The 14,096-nt window shown below is 38.4% G+C and overlaps 1 long non-coding RNA gene across 1 annotated transcript in view; it reads right to left on the minus strand.

Moving 5' to 3' along the window:
* LOC145518295 (uncharacterized) overlaps positions 1-11,745 on the minus strand; it is a 51,324-nt gene extending 39,579 nt beyond the window's left edge. Inside the window, exon 1 of the long non-coding RNA XR_014062817.1 lies at positions 11,673-11,745. This is a non-coding gene — a long non-coding RNA (uncharacterized LOC145518295). The remainder of the gene's footprint in view (positions 1-11,672) is intronic.
* Between the last annotated feature and the right edge of the window lie 2,351 nt (positions 11,746-14,096).

Raw genomic sequence — 14,096 nt, forward strand, 5'->3', positions numbered from 1 at the left:
AGTAGTAAGTGATAGAGAATAAACAGAAGAGATAGATATGACATATTTTCTCAAAAAGAATCACTACTTCATAATGACTGACTATATGTAAGTAAGGAAAAGCAAAAAGCAAGATAATTGATGACTCCATGACTACTGAAACACAGTGGCAGACAATAACAACAAGGAGCTAGTTTGTGGAGCAGAAAGGGAATAACAGATATATTGAGTTTATAAGGGGACAAACAATAACACTTGTCACTTGAGGGGTCTGCAGCCAGTCCAATAGAGGTCACAGTTGAAGCCTTAAGAGTAAATGACCTCCCCAAAGGAGAAAGTACAGAGCTGGCAAAAGCACAGGTCTAAGAACTAACCTTGTTACTTATACTATGTTGAAGAAGAAAATTAAGGTATGGGAAGACGGAAGGAGGATCTATATAATGAGCATTATGATAATTAAGGAAGATGAGAATTTCAAAAATAAAGTATAATTAAAGGACAGCTGAGACTCCAAGAAGAGTAAGAACAGAAATAGACCACTGAAGTTGCTGTTTTGAAGATGACTGATAAACTTGTAAAAAGCACTTTGCAAAATGAGGTAGCCAGGAGAAGGAATGTAAGTAGGCAGAATACAGAGACAAATTAAGTAGTTACAGGATATACCTTACAATAGTCAATTTTAGTCTGATTAAAAGTATAGATTTTAGGAACTTTATTTTCATGCTACTATTATTCTGTGCTAGTTAACCCATACTCTGAATATTACATTCAGTTCTGTCATGGGGTGTGGATCAAATAGAGTGCCTTCAGAAGAGAAAGACTATGATGGTGTGTGTGCATGCTAAATCGCTTCAGTCATGTCTGACTCTTTGTGATCCTATGGACTATAGCCTGCCAGGCTCCTCTGTCCATGGGATTCTCCAGGCAAGAATTTTGGAGTGGGTTGCCATGTCCTCCTCCAGGGATCTTCCCGACCAATGGATCGAACCTGCATCTCTTTATATCTCTTGCATTGGCAGGCAGGTTCTTTACCATTAGTGTCACCTGAGAAGCCCATGAGGATAAGGGAATTCAAATAATTTCAAGTAAGCAGAAAGTTCTACAGTCTCACCTGGGGTGGTAGGAGAGGGACACACAAGGAGAAAATGGGAATTATTTTTAAATATATGAAGTTTCATCTTGGATTAGAATATTTTGTATAACCCCAAGGAAATAAGACCAGTGAATGGAAGATTCAAAGTAATGGATTTTTATGTCAGCAATAAGGAAAATCAGGATACCTAAAAGAGTCTGAGAAAGAGTTTAATATATACTTATGGTTGATTCACATTGTCGTATGGAAGAAGCCAACACAATATTGTAAAACAATTATCCTCTGATTAAAAATAAGTTTTTTAAAAAAAGAAGAAAGGAGTGCATGATTGATCAGTGGGAATGCTGCAGAGGAGATTCTAAGGAATCAGCCAAGTGGTTGGAATAGATTATCTTCATGGTTTTTTCCAGATATGAGTTTATATTTCAAAGTACAAAATTCTTTTGGACTAACTGGATGTCTTCCAAGGAAGTTTTTCAAACTAATCTAATATGCTAGGATTCTTTAAAGAGGTTTGACCAAAAACAGAGAGAAAGAAACCATACTTTAGTACCTGCCCAAAGTATAAAACATTACATAAATGGCTCATGCTATTCAACCGCAGCTGACAGGAGAAGCTCCACAAGTCAGACCACTGTGTGGACCCCTCTCGTGTGCTCAGAGCCCCACACTTGGTGTAGAATCCTAAGTTAATTTTAGAAATCTCAAAACTCCTTCAGACCTTTGATAAACCACATGGATTTATTAGCAAGACTGCATTGGAAAAAAAAAAATGGAGTGGAGGAGGAGAATAAATATTGAACATGAAATTTTTATAATGTAACTTAGCATACACACAAATATATGTCTCTGGAATATACATATTTAAATTTTTTTATGAATCTTGGTTGATATCTCTTGCATATATTATGCTAACCAGGAAAAAATGTAACCAGAAGGCTTTTAATATAGTTTAAAATATTTAGGTTTTCATGATCCTTATGTCATTTTTCTATAGCTCTCTGGGTTCATCTGGTAGTTTTTTTGTTGTTCAGTTGCTCAGTCATGTCCGACTCTCTGCAACTGCACCGACTGCAGAACGCCAGGCTTCTCTGCCTTTCACCATCTCCTGGAGATTGCTCAAACTCACGTCCATTGAGTTGGTGATGCCATCCAATCATCTCATCCTCAGTCAACCCCTTCTCCTCCTGCCTTCAATCTTCCCCAGCATCAGGATCTTTTCAAATGAGTCAGCTCTTCACATCAGGTGGCCAAAGTATTGGAGCTTCAACCTCAACATCAGTCCTTCCAATGAATACTCAGGGCTGATTTCCTTTAGGATTGACTAGTTTGATCTCCCTGCAGACCAACAGACTCTCAAGAGTCTTCTCCAACACCACAGTTCAAAAGCTTCAATTTTTCGGTGCTCAGCTTTCTTTATAGTCCAACCCTCACATCCATACATGACTACTGGAAAAATCATAGCCTTGACTATACAGACCTTTGTTGGTAGTTAGCTAGAGGATTTAGAAGGCTCTGACAAGTACAGTTTCTCTAGGATTCCTGCTAAGAAGCAGGGACTCTGCCAAGGCAACTACTAAAAAAAAAGCCACAGCAGACAGACTTTAGCAATCAGCTCAGCTAACTGCATATTGAAGAGTATATCCCTCTGAACCAAGGATTCAGAAGAGATGAATTCATAGAAACCTCCCTGTATCTTCTCCAAAATTTCTAGCTTGCAGTCAAAACATTTTTATACCCACTAGAGGTTTCTTTGAAAGCAAGTGAGTCATATAATAGAAACTCCAACTATGAAAATGGAACATTCTCTAAAGACCACCAAAAAAACAGACTAGTTAAAAACAATTGTTAATCCTCCCTTTAAGACACATATATGAAAATCTTCCCTGGTGGCTCAGATGGTAACAAGTCTGCCTGCAATGTGGGAGACTCAGGTTCAATTCCTAGGTTGGAATGATCCTCTGGAGAAGGAAATGGCAACCTACTGCAGTATTCTTGCCTGGAAAATCTCATGGACAGAGGAGCCTGGTAGGCTACAGTCCATGGGGTCGCAAACAGTCGGACACGACTGAGCGACTAACACACGTGAAAATCTTAGAGGACCCCAAAAAAGGAAGGGGAAAAAGGTGAGCTATCAAAATAGTGCCATGTTTAGCAAAATGATGCAAATATTAGTAAAATGAATATATGTACTTTCAAGATAGTTTAGATACAAAGGTAGGAATATAGGACTTAACAGAAAATCAATGGTGGTAAATTTTATCTTACAAGTAAGCTAACAAACGTTAAGTGCCTGGTTCACAAGATGAAGCAGGAACATACATCAAAACTGCAAGTTGGTTGCTAAGAGAGTAGATTTTAAAAGTTCTCACCACAGGGCAAAAAGAAAATTTGTAACTGTGTGAGGTGATGGATGTTAACTAAACTTACCATAGAAATCTATAATATATACATATATATCATATGTTGTACACCTTAAACTTACACAGTGTTATACGTCAATTTGGAGAAGGAAATGGCACCCCACTCCAGTATTCTTGCCTGGAGAATCCTGTGGACAGAGGAGCCTGGTGGGTTGCTGTCCATGGGGTCGCACAGAGTCGGACATGACTGAAGCGACTTATCATCATATCATATGTCAATTATATCTCAATAAAACTAGGATGAAATAAAGTATTGCACTTTAAGTATATACAATTTTTACTTGTCAGTTGTACCTTAGTAAAGATGAAAAGAAAAAAGAAATAAATGGAACCCTTACTATTAGTCATTTTACATTTAGAAGACAAGCATAAGGAAAAGAAAAAAGGAAAGTGATTTTAGAAACAACAAAACTAAATAAGAAATGCAAAGATATTGGGAAATAAATGATTCATGTAAAATTACTGTGACTCCTATCCCAAAAAACATTTCCTGGGTAGAATTACATTAAAAAAATACAATATCATTGTTCCAAAATACCTCTCACCAGGTAATAACTGGCATATCTAGGAAGTAAATACAGGGAGCTATTGAAAGAGGAAAAGTATAGAATTTTAAAACAAGATCCAAAGGAATAAAAGAATAAACTGAAAAACTGATTAGAATATTCAGTTTTATATTTTATTAAATTCCATTACTCTCCTCTTTTCAAGTAGTTAAGAGTAGAAAAAACAACCCCTGTCCTTAATCACTACTTGCTGCTGCTGCTGCTGCTGCTGCTAAATCGCTTCAGTCGTGTCCGACTCTGTGCGACCCCATAGACGGCAGCCCACCAGGCTCCCCCGTCCCTGGGATTCTCCAGACAAGAACACTGGAGTGGGTTGCCATTTAGTCTCTACTAAATGTAACATCCATAGAGGAATGCAAGAATATCTTCATCAGAAGATAAATAGGAGAATACTAAAACAATATTAAAAGACAAATATTAAGACATGATTCAGAAAGTCAAATACAATAGGAAAAATTCAGGAGAGAAAAATCTCTTTGAACAGAGGTAATACATGAAGGACTCTAATAGCCAGTAAAATCTGAGCTGGTCATCACAAAAAAGACAAGTAGGATTTGTATATTGTTTGAGGACGGTGGATTAGTAATTCCTCTAACAAAGTATAAACTCCTTGAAAGAAAAAGGAAAATCTGTATCTTACCATTATCTTCATCCTCAGTGCCTGCCACAACATTTACTAAATCGAATCGACTGGGAAAGGAAGTGAGGGAACAATAACAACAAAAAAAGATTAGACATGAAAAATATATTCTATAGGCAGGGAATAGAGTAGAGAATTTGTATATAGCAAAGCTCCCCAAAGTGTAGTCCCCAGATCACCACTAACATATAAGATGACTTCAGGTGGTACCCAAGTAAACATTGTAATAGTAACATTTAATATTTATCATAAGAATTAGGAAAAAAAAGTGTATCAAACACATCAAGCCCTTGACTTTGAAGAAATTATAAATTAGGATGAGACTCAGTAAAAAGGTGAGTTAATTTAAGGAAAAATATTGAATAGAAATTAGTACACATCTTCTTAGATATGGCAAAAAATATGACAAATGGTGGGATCTGAATGATTGAAATTTGGCAAACACTGAGGGTATTAGAAGAAAATAAGGTTGGAATTTAAAACCAGGGTTCTGGAGGGATTTGAGATTTTAATTTATTTATTTGATAGGCAACAGAAATACCAACATAAGCTGGGATGACTTTCAGAAAGAGTAATTTGGTAGTTTGGACAAGAGAAAGGAGGCTGAGAGATCAGTAGAAGACTACTGCAGTGACTGTTGTTGCTGTTGCTGTTTAGTCGCTAAGTTGTGCCCAGCTCTTCATGGTGTCATGGACTGTAGCCTGCCAGGCTCCTCTGTCTATAGGATGTCCCAGGCAAGAATGGGTTGCCATTTCTTTCTCCAGGGAATCTTCCCAACCCAGGAATCAAACCCACATCTCCTGCATTAGTGCATGCATGCTGTTGCTTTAGTCATAACTGACTCTTTGCGACCCCATGGACTATAGCTCCCGTGCTCCTCTGTCCTTGGGATTCTGCAGGCAAGAATACTGGAGTGTGTTGCCATGCCCTCTTCCAGAGGATCTTCCCAACCCAGAGATCAAACCCACATCTCATGTCTCCTGCACTGGCAGGCGGATTCTTTACCACTAGTGCCACCTGGGTAGCAAGATTCTTCACTGAGCCACCAGGGAAACACATATTATAGTGACATAGCCATAAAAAGATAAGAGCCTAAATTAATTTGGAAGTGATCAGATAAAATGAAAGAAACAGATGTGAGAATCATCTTGAAAAGGAAACGAACCTTACTTTGACAACTAACGGAATGTATATGACATGGATAAACTCAAAGAGGACCCCAGGTTTTTTGATACTGGATAACAGATAAGATGATGGCACCATGATCAAAGAAGGGGAATCCAGAGAAAGAAAGATGCTAAATTGTTTGTGAACCATTGAGATGTAATAAATAATGGCTTTGCACTATCCCTATAATAATTATACTGCATTTGAGAGACTTTCTACAATAACCATTATAAGGCCAATGTAGAGTTCATTTTTTAATTCTATGAGATCCAAGCTTATATTTCCAACTGCATACTTTAGTACTCCATTTTGATTGACTCATTGAGCAAACATATCAAGTGCCTATTACATGCCAAGCATTGCCTTGGGTGCTGAAAATGCAGTAGTGGGCACAATTCATGCCCTCATGGAAACTTACTCCAAGTAGAAAGACATTAATCCAATAATAAAACATGTAAAATTGCAATTCTAATAAGCATCATTCTTAAAATGACCTGTAATAGGAAGATTTCTACCTAGTCAACTAGGTCAAGGAAGGCATAATCTTGATAAAGCATTGCTTGACAGAGAAAGACAAATATCATTTGTGGAATCTAAAATATGATACAAGTGAACTTGTATACAAAACAGAAATAGACTCAGGGACAGAGAAAACAAGCTTGTGGTTACCAAAGCGGAAAGGGGCAGGGAGGGATAAATTTGGGGTTTGGGATTAGCAAATGCAAGCTACTATACATAAAATAAGCAAGGTTCTACTGTATAGCACACAGAACTATATTCAGTATCTTGTAACAAACTATAATGGAATATGAAAAAGAATATATATATATATATGCATATATATAGAACTGAATCACTTTGCTGTACACCAGAAACTAACACAACATTGTAAATCAATTATACTTCAATTTTTTTTTTTAATTTTAAGAGACTTATTTAAAAAAAAAAAGAAGAAAGTACTGCTTAAACTGAGAACTAAAGGAGGAATAGGAAGCATTAGAAACAGAGGAAAGAGAAGAGTAGGATAGGACTGCAAAGGCATCTTGATGAGCACAAACACAGTCAGTAACAGGGACTGACAGAAGCCCTGTGTGGCCGGAGCACAAAAACCAATAGCGAAGACAGTTCAAAACAAACCTGGAGAAGCAGGCCAGAAGGCACACTATTTAGAGCCTTTTAGGACATGTTAAAATTTTGTCTTTAATCTTTGACCAATTGAAAACCAACAAAAGGTTTTTAGTGAGACATGATTAGATTTGCATTTTGAACCAAAAATAACTCTAACTGCAAGTGAATGAGAGTTTGAAGAAGGGCCAAAGTGGTATGAGAAGACCAAATTGGATGTTACTACAATCATATGAAAGATGAAGGTAACCTTGTGGTGTTAGTGGAGATAGAAATGGATAGATTTAGGAGATATTTCCATTTTGCATATATTGAGCTTGATGTGCTTTTCAGGAGGAAATATCAAATAGGCAATTGATAAAGAGGTAAGAATCTCAGAGATGTCTGAACTGTAGATATAAACTTGTCATCCGTGGGATTGGTAATTGAAAAAGCAAATGAAAATTTTATAACTAAAAAATAAAATAACCAAAATGAAAAATCACTGGATAAGGTTACCAACAGAACTGAGATCACAGAAGAAGAATCAAGAGCAATTCAGTGGCGATTTTGGATCCTTTCAAAGTGGCATTTTCAATAAATGGTATGACTGAAACAACTGGACTTCTACCAAACAAAAAAAATTAGCTGCAACTTAAATCTCACACTTTATTTTTTTAATTAAGTCAAAATTGATCATAAATCTAAATCTAAAATGTAAACTAAAACTGTTAAAAGAAAATATAAGAGGAAAAATACTGTAACTTAGATATAACATGAAAAGCACAATCCATAAAAGAAAAATTAGATAAACTAGACTCTCAAAATTTAAAACTTTGATTTTCAAAACTTCCTGAGGAGGGAACTGTGCTTAATGTTATGTGGCAGCCTGGATGGGAGAGGAGTTTGAGAGAGAACAGAAACATGTATGGGTATGATTGAGTAGCTTTGCTATGCACCTGAAACTATCACAATATTGTTAATAAGCTATACTCCAATACAAAATAAAAAGTTAAAAAAAAACTTCCTGATGAGAGGATGAAAATACAAGAAACAGACTTGGAGAAAATATTTGCAAAACACATATTCAACAAATGACTTATCTCCAGAAAGTATCAAGAACTCTCTAAATTCAACAGTAAGAAAACAAACAATCCCATAAAAAACTGAATAAAAGATTTGAATGGACATTTCAGCAAAGAGGAAACAGAGGAAAAGATATTCAGCATGGTCAGACATTAAAGACATGCAAATTTAAACATAATGAAGTAGCACTAGAGACCTACAAACTGGCTAAAATTTTAAAAGTACTTATAATACCAACTGTTACAACAATTAGAGCAACTGAATCCTTTATACATTGCTATGGGACTGTAAAATAACACAGCAACTCTGGAAAACAGCTTGTCACTTTCTTATAAAGCAAAACTTACACTGACTATATAATCTAGCCACCATCATACTATTGGATATTTAGCCTAGAGAAATGTTTAGGCTAAATGTCCACACAAAAAAAAACTGTACAGGAATATTCATAGCAGCTTCATTTTTAACAGGCTAAAGCAGGAAACAATCCAAAGGTTCTTCAATGAGCAAATATATATGGTATATGGCAAAATGTGGCATATTCATACAAGGAAATATCATAAGCCATCAAAAAAAGGATCAAATTACTAACCCAAACACTAATCTGGATGGCTCTCCATGGTGTTATGCTGTTTGAATCTCAAGTAGTTATACATGTATGATTCTATTTATAACACTCTTGAAGTGACAAATTGATAGAGAACAAGTCAGTAGTTGTCTAGGGTTAAAGTTGGGGGAAGGTCTAACTAAAAAAAACAGCCTGAAGGAGAGTCTTTGTGATTATAAAACTATTTTGTATTCTGATAGCAGTGATAACTTCATAAACTTGTATATGTGATAAAATTTCATAGTACTATAGATTCAAAAAGAGTATGTAAAACCTGGTGAAATCTGAACAAGTTCTGTAGTTTTACTTAATAATACTATTCCAATGTCAGTTTCCTGATTTTGAAAAATCTATGATTATGTAAGATGTTATCACTGGGGAAAGATGGGTGAAGGCTACTTTGCCGAAGGGTGAGAGGTGGTAGGGTCGAAGCGGCAGTTGGGGGGCGGGGGGTTGGACACACTACTTTTGCCACTACTTGTAAATCTTAAATTAATTCAAAACAAAAACATTTTAAGAAGGACGGGAGAAAGGAAAGGCCGCAAAACGGATCATATTATACCTGCTGTTCTCGGAGAAAGTACAATTCAAAACGCATTGCATTTGTTCAGGTTTCAGTCAAACTGCGAGATATACCAGTGTATATGAGAGATGGAAAGTGGTGGGAAAGGAACTTAGCTCTTTGGAAGAGGCGAGCGCAATCTCTCTTCCTGAGGCTGATCCTTCAGAGAATTCCTTTTCAAAGCCAAGGCTCTTTTCAGTGGTGGGTCTAATGAGCGAGATCCCGAAGACATCCTCCTAGTAACACGGAGCAGAGCTCACACGGAGCAGAGCTCGGACAAACCGGCGGGGAACCACAGTCTCAGGTTGCAGCCCCTCCGGGTAGAGCTCCTTCTGGGGTTCGCAACTACAGCTGCTACCAGGCCCCTCGCCGGGCTCCTCTGCGTCAGGCTCCTTGTCACCTTGCCGACCTTGCGTCATCCTGTGCGGACCTTTAACCTCTTCTCTCAGTTTCCAGCTTTGATTTCTTTCTCATCACACTTTCTCATCTTCACCCTATTTCCCTCATTGCCGTGTCTCCTCGGTTTCCCCTTCACCGCCTTCTCTTCTCGTTTTCCTGACACCACCCTCTGTTCTCAGTTTCATCCTCTACACGTTCTCCCCTGTTTCCCCCTCCCTGCTTTCTCCCCTCACAGTTTTGCCTCACAGCCTTCTCTCCCCATAATTTCTCCTCAAGCCCCTTCATTTCAGTTTTCCCGTCACTGCCTTCTCCCCTCAGTTTTCCTCTCAGTATCTTTTGCCCTCAAAATTTCCTTTCACCACTTTCTGTCCTCAGTTTCTCCGTCACAGCCTTCTCCATCTCAGTATTGTAACCCTGCAGGACACTATAGAGAAGGCAGTGGCAACCCACTCCAGTACTCTCGCCTGGGAAATCCCATGGACGGAGGAGCCTGGTGGGCTGCCGTCTATGGGGTCGCACAGAGTCGGACACGACTGACGCAACTTAGCAGCAGCAGGACACTATGGGGACTTCCTGGATAGACACCTCTGACCCTGTTCTGTGCTTTAGTTCCTCTCTGAAGTATCTTGGTAATAATATCTGATGGACATTCCTGAGTTATTTTACAGATGGAGAAACCCTACCAAATCGAAGAAATTAATTACTAGACAACCTTGAGCCCAGTAGCCCCCTGACCTACTGGCGCCTAAGGATTGATAATATGACACTGCCCCCTTACCGCGCCATCTACCAGTCAGAGAATCGGGCAGCAGGTGATCCCACACTCTGGGAAGCCCATCCCTCAACTTGCCTTTAAAAATGAATTGCTGGGTTTTCCTGGTAAGTCAGTGGTAAAGAATCCCCCTGCCAATGCAGGGCATACAAGTTCCATCCCTGGACTGGGAAGATCCCACATGCCACAGAATGACTAAGCCCATGCTCCACAACTATTGAGCCTGTACTCTAGAGCCTGGGAGCTGCAACTACTGAGCCCATGTGCCACAACTACTGAAGCCCTCATACCTCACACCCTTTAGCCTGTGCTCCACAACAAGAGACACCACTGCAGTGAAAAGCCCTTGCACCACAACGAAGAGTAGCCCCAGCTCGCCGCAACTAGAGAAAAGCCTGCACGGCAATGAAGACCCAGCACAGACAAAAATAATTAAATTTTAAAATAAATCAAAAAAAAAAAAATAAAAATGCATTGCTGAGCCATCTGAGAATACAGCTTTTAGAGTACAAGCAGTCTGGAACTCCCTGTACCTCACCCTACAATAAACATTGCACTTTCCTTTACTACAACCCAGTGTCAGTAGATTGACTTTACTGCATTGGCAAGTGAACCCAAGTTTGGTTCGGTAATAATTTCTCCTCACTGCCTTTTCTGCTTGTACTGTATACTCATCACATTCTCAATTTCCCCTTCATAATCTCACCCCCTACTCTCCCCCTCCCTGCCTTCTCCTCTCAAAAATTTCCCCTCACTCCCTCTTCCTCTCACAGTTTCTCCCTCACTTCCTTTTCCCTTCACAGTTTCTTTCTCACCTCCTCTCCCCTCAGTTTCTCCCTCACTGCCTTCATCCATAATAGTCTCCCTCTCACCCAATTCTCCCTTCAGTTTCACCCTCATCATCTTCTATTTTCAGTTTCCCCACATTCCTTTCTCCCCTCACTGTCCTCCTCACCAGCTTCTCCAATGAATTTTCCCTCTCAGTACCTTTTTTTCAGTTTCTCCCTCAAAGTCTCTCCCCTCTTTGCTCCCTTCAACACGTATTTCCCTCTCACCACTTTTTCTCTTCACGTTTCCCCCTGGACTTTCTCCTCTCACAGTTTCCCCCTAACTACTTTCTCCCCTCTCGGTTTCCCTTCACTACCTTCTCTCCTCACAAATTTCCCCTCAGGCTCTTTATTCCTCACTGATTGCCCTTACTGACTTATACCCTCTGTGTCCTCCCCACGTATTCCCCCTCATCACCTCTCCCCTCAATGTTTCCCTCTAACCACCTTCTATTATCATAGTTTTTCCTCAACCTTCTCTCTTCAGTTTCCCCTCTCTGCCTTCTCCTGTCACAGTTCCACCTTGATAGCCTTGTCCCCTCACAAATGTCCCCCTCACTGTTCACCCTTCTAACCCTTCCCCTCACCAGCTTCTCTTCTCAGTTTTTCCGTTCACTGGGTTTTTCTCTCACAATTTCCCCTTCACTACTTCTCCCCTCACAGTTTGCCCTCACCTTCTCTCTTCCTTTCCCCCTCATTGACTTTTCCTTTCACAACCCCTTCCTCACAACCTTCTCTCCTCACCTTTGCCCCCTCACTGCCTTCTCTCCTCAGTTTCCCCATAACTACCTTCCTTTGTCATAGTATCTCTAAAAATAGAACTACCATATGACCCAATAATCCCACTCAATGAAGTCCAATGAAATATTACTCAGCCATAAAAAAAGAATGAAATAATGCCATTTGTAGCAATAAGGATGGACCTAAACATTATTACACTAAATGAAGTAAGTCAGACAGAGAAACACAAATATCATATGACATCACTCATACGTGGAATCTAATTTTTTTTAAAGATACAAATGAACTTGTTTACAAAACAGAAACAGACTGATAGATATTAAAAATAAACTTATGGTTAGCAAAGTGGGGAGGGAGGAGTATAAGTCAGGATCTAGAAATGAACATACACACACTACTATATATAAGATAAATAACCAATAAGGAGCTAATGTATAGCACAGGAAACTCTGTGCAATACTCCACAATAAGCTAAAGGAAAAAGAATATGAAAAAGAAGAGATACATATATATGTATAACTGAATCACTTTGCTGAACATTTGAAAATAAAACATCATTGTTAATCAACTATACTCCAATATAAAATTAATTTTTCTAAAAATAAATAAATAAACATAAAATTTTTGAAAAGATAGGGACTTTCCTGAGGGGTCCAGTGGTTAAGACTCCTCCTTTTCAATGCAAAGAATGTAGTTTCTATCCCTGGTTAGGGAACTAAGATCCCACAAGACACCTGGCACAGCCAAAAAATACATTCAGTCATTCATTAAATAAAAATTTTAAAAAGAAAAAATAAAGATAAATAACTAACAAAGACCTACCATGTAACACAGGAAAATCTCAATATTCTGTGAAAATTTGTATGAAAAAGAATCTAAAAAGAATGAATATATGTACATGTGTAACTGAATCACTATGCTGTATACCTGGAGCTAACACAACATTGTAAATCAACTACATTTCAATAACATTAAAGCATAACAAAAACAAAGTTTTACCTAAATGCCTACATCCTCTTACATGTTCTCAGTCACTAACTTATCAGTTCACACTTTCCCCTCAGGCTCCTTCTCAAAGTTTTCCCTCACTTAACTCTCCCAGTTACCCCAGACCAACTTATTTACACACATTTTCCCCTCATGACCTGATTTCCTCACAATTTCCATTACCACCATTTCACCTCATAGATCCCCCTCACCACCTGCTTCTCTGTGTTTCCCCCAACCATCTTTTTTCCCCAACAGTTTCCCCTCACCAAATTCTCTCCTCAGTTACTTGCTCACTGTTGTCTCCTCAGTTTTCACCCTCTCTACCTTCTCCCCTCACTATTTTCCCTCACTTTTTCTCTTCCTTTTCCCCCTCACTGACTTTTCCTCTCAAAACCTCTTCCTCAAGGACAGAAATATAGATCAATGGAACAAAATAGAAAGCCCAGAGATAAATCCACATGCCTATGGACACCTTATCTTTGACAAAGGAGGCAAGAATATACAATGGAGAAAAGACAATCTCTTTAACAAGTGGTGCTGGGAAAACTGGTCAATCACTTGTAAAAGAATGGATTCATGTCAATGTATGGCAAAAACTACTACAGTATTGTAAAGAAATTAGCCCCCAACTAAAATAAATAAATTTATTTAAAAAAAAAAAAAAGAATGAAACTAGAACACTTTCTAACACCATACACAAAAATAAACTCAAAATGGATTAAAGATCTAAACCTAAGACCAGAAACTATAAAACTCCTAGAGGAAAACATAGGCAAAACACTCTCTGACATAAATCACAGCAGGATCCTCTATGACCCACCTCCCAGAATATTGGAAATAAAAGCAAAAATAAACAAATGGGACCTAATTAAACTTAAAAACTTTTGCACAACAAAGGAAACTATAAGCAAGGTGAAAAGACAGCCTTCAGAATGGGAGAAAATAATAGCAAACGAAGCAACAGACAAACAATCTCAAAAATATGCAAGCAACTCCTGCAGCTCAATTCCAGAAAAATAAACGACCCAATCAAAAAATGAGCCAAAGAACTAAACAGACACTTCTCCAAAGAAGACATACAGATGGCTAACAAACACATGAAAAGATGCTCAACATCACTCATTATTAGAGAAATGCAAG

Source organism: Giraffa tippelskirchi, chromosome 8, assembly GCF_054371585.1.
Source record: "Giraffa tippelskirchi isolate mGirTip1 chromosome 8, T2T-mGirTip1v1.2.pri, whole genome shotgun sequence".
In the NCBI taxonomy this organism is placed as follows: domain Eukaryota; kingdom Metazoa; phylum Chordata; class Mammalia; order Artiodactyla; family Giraffidae; genus Giraffa; species Giraffa tippelskirchi.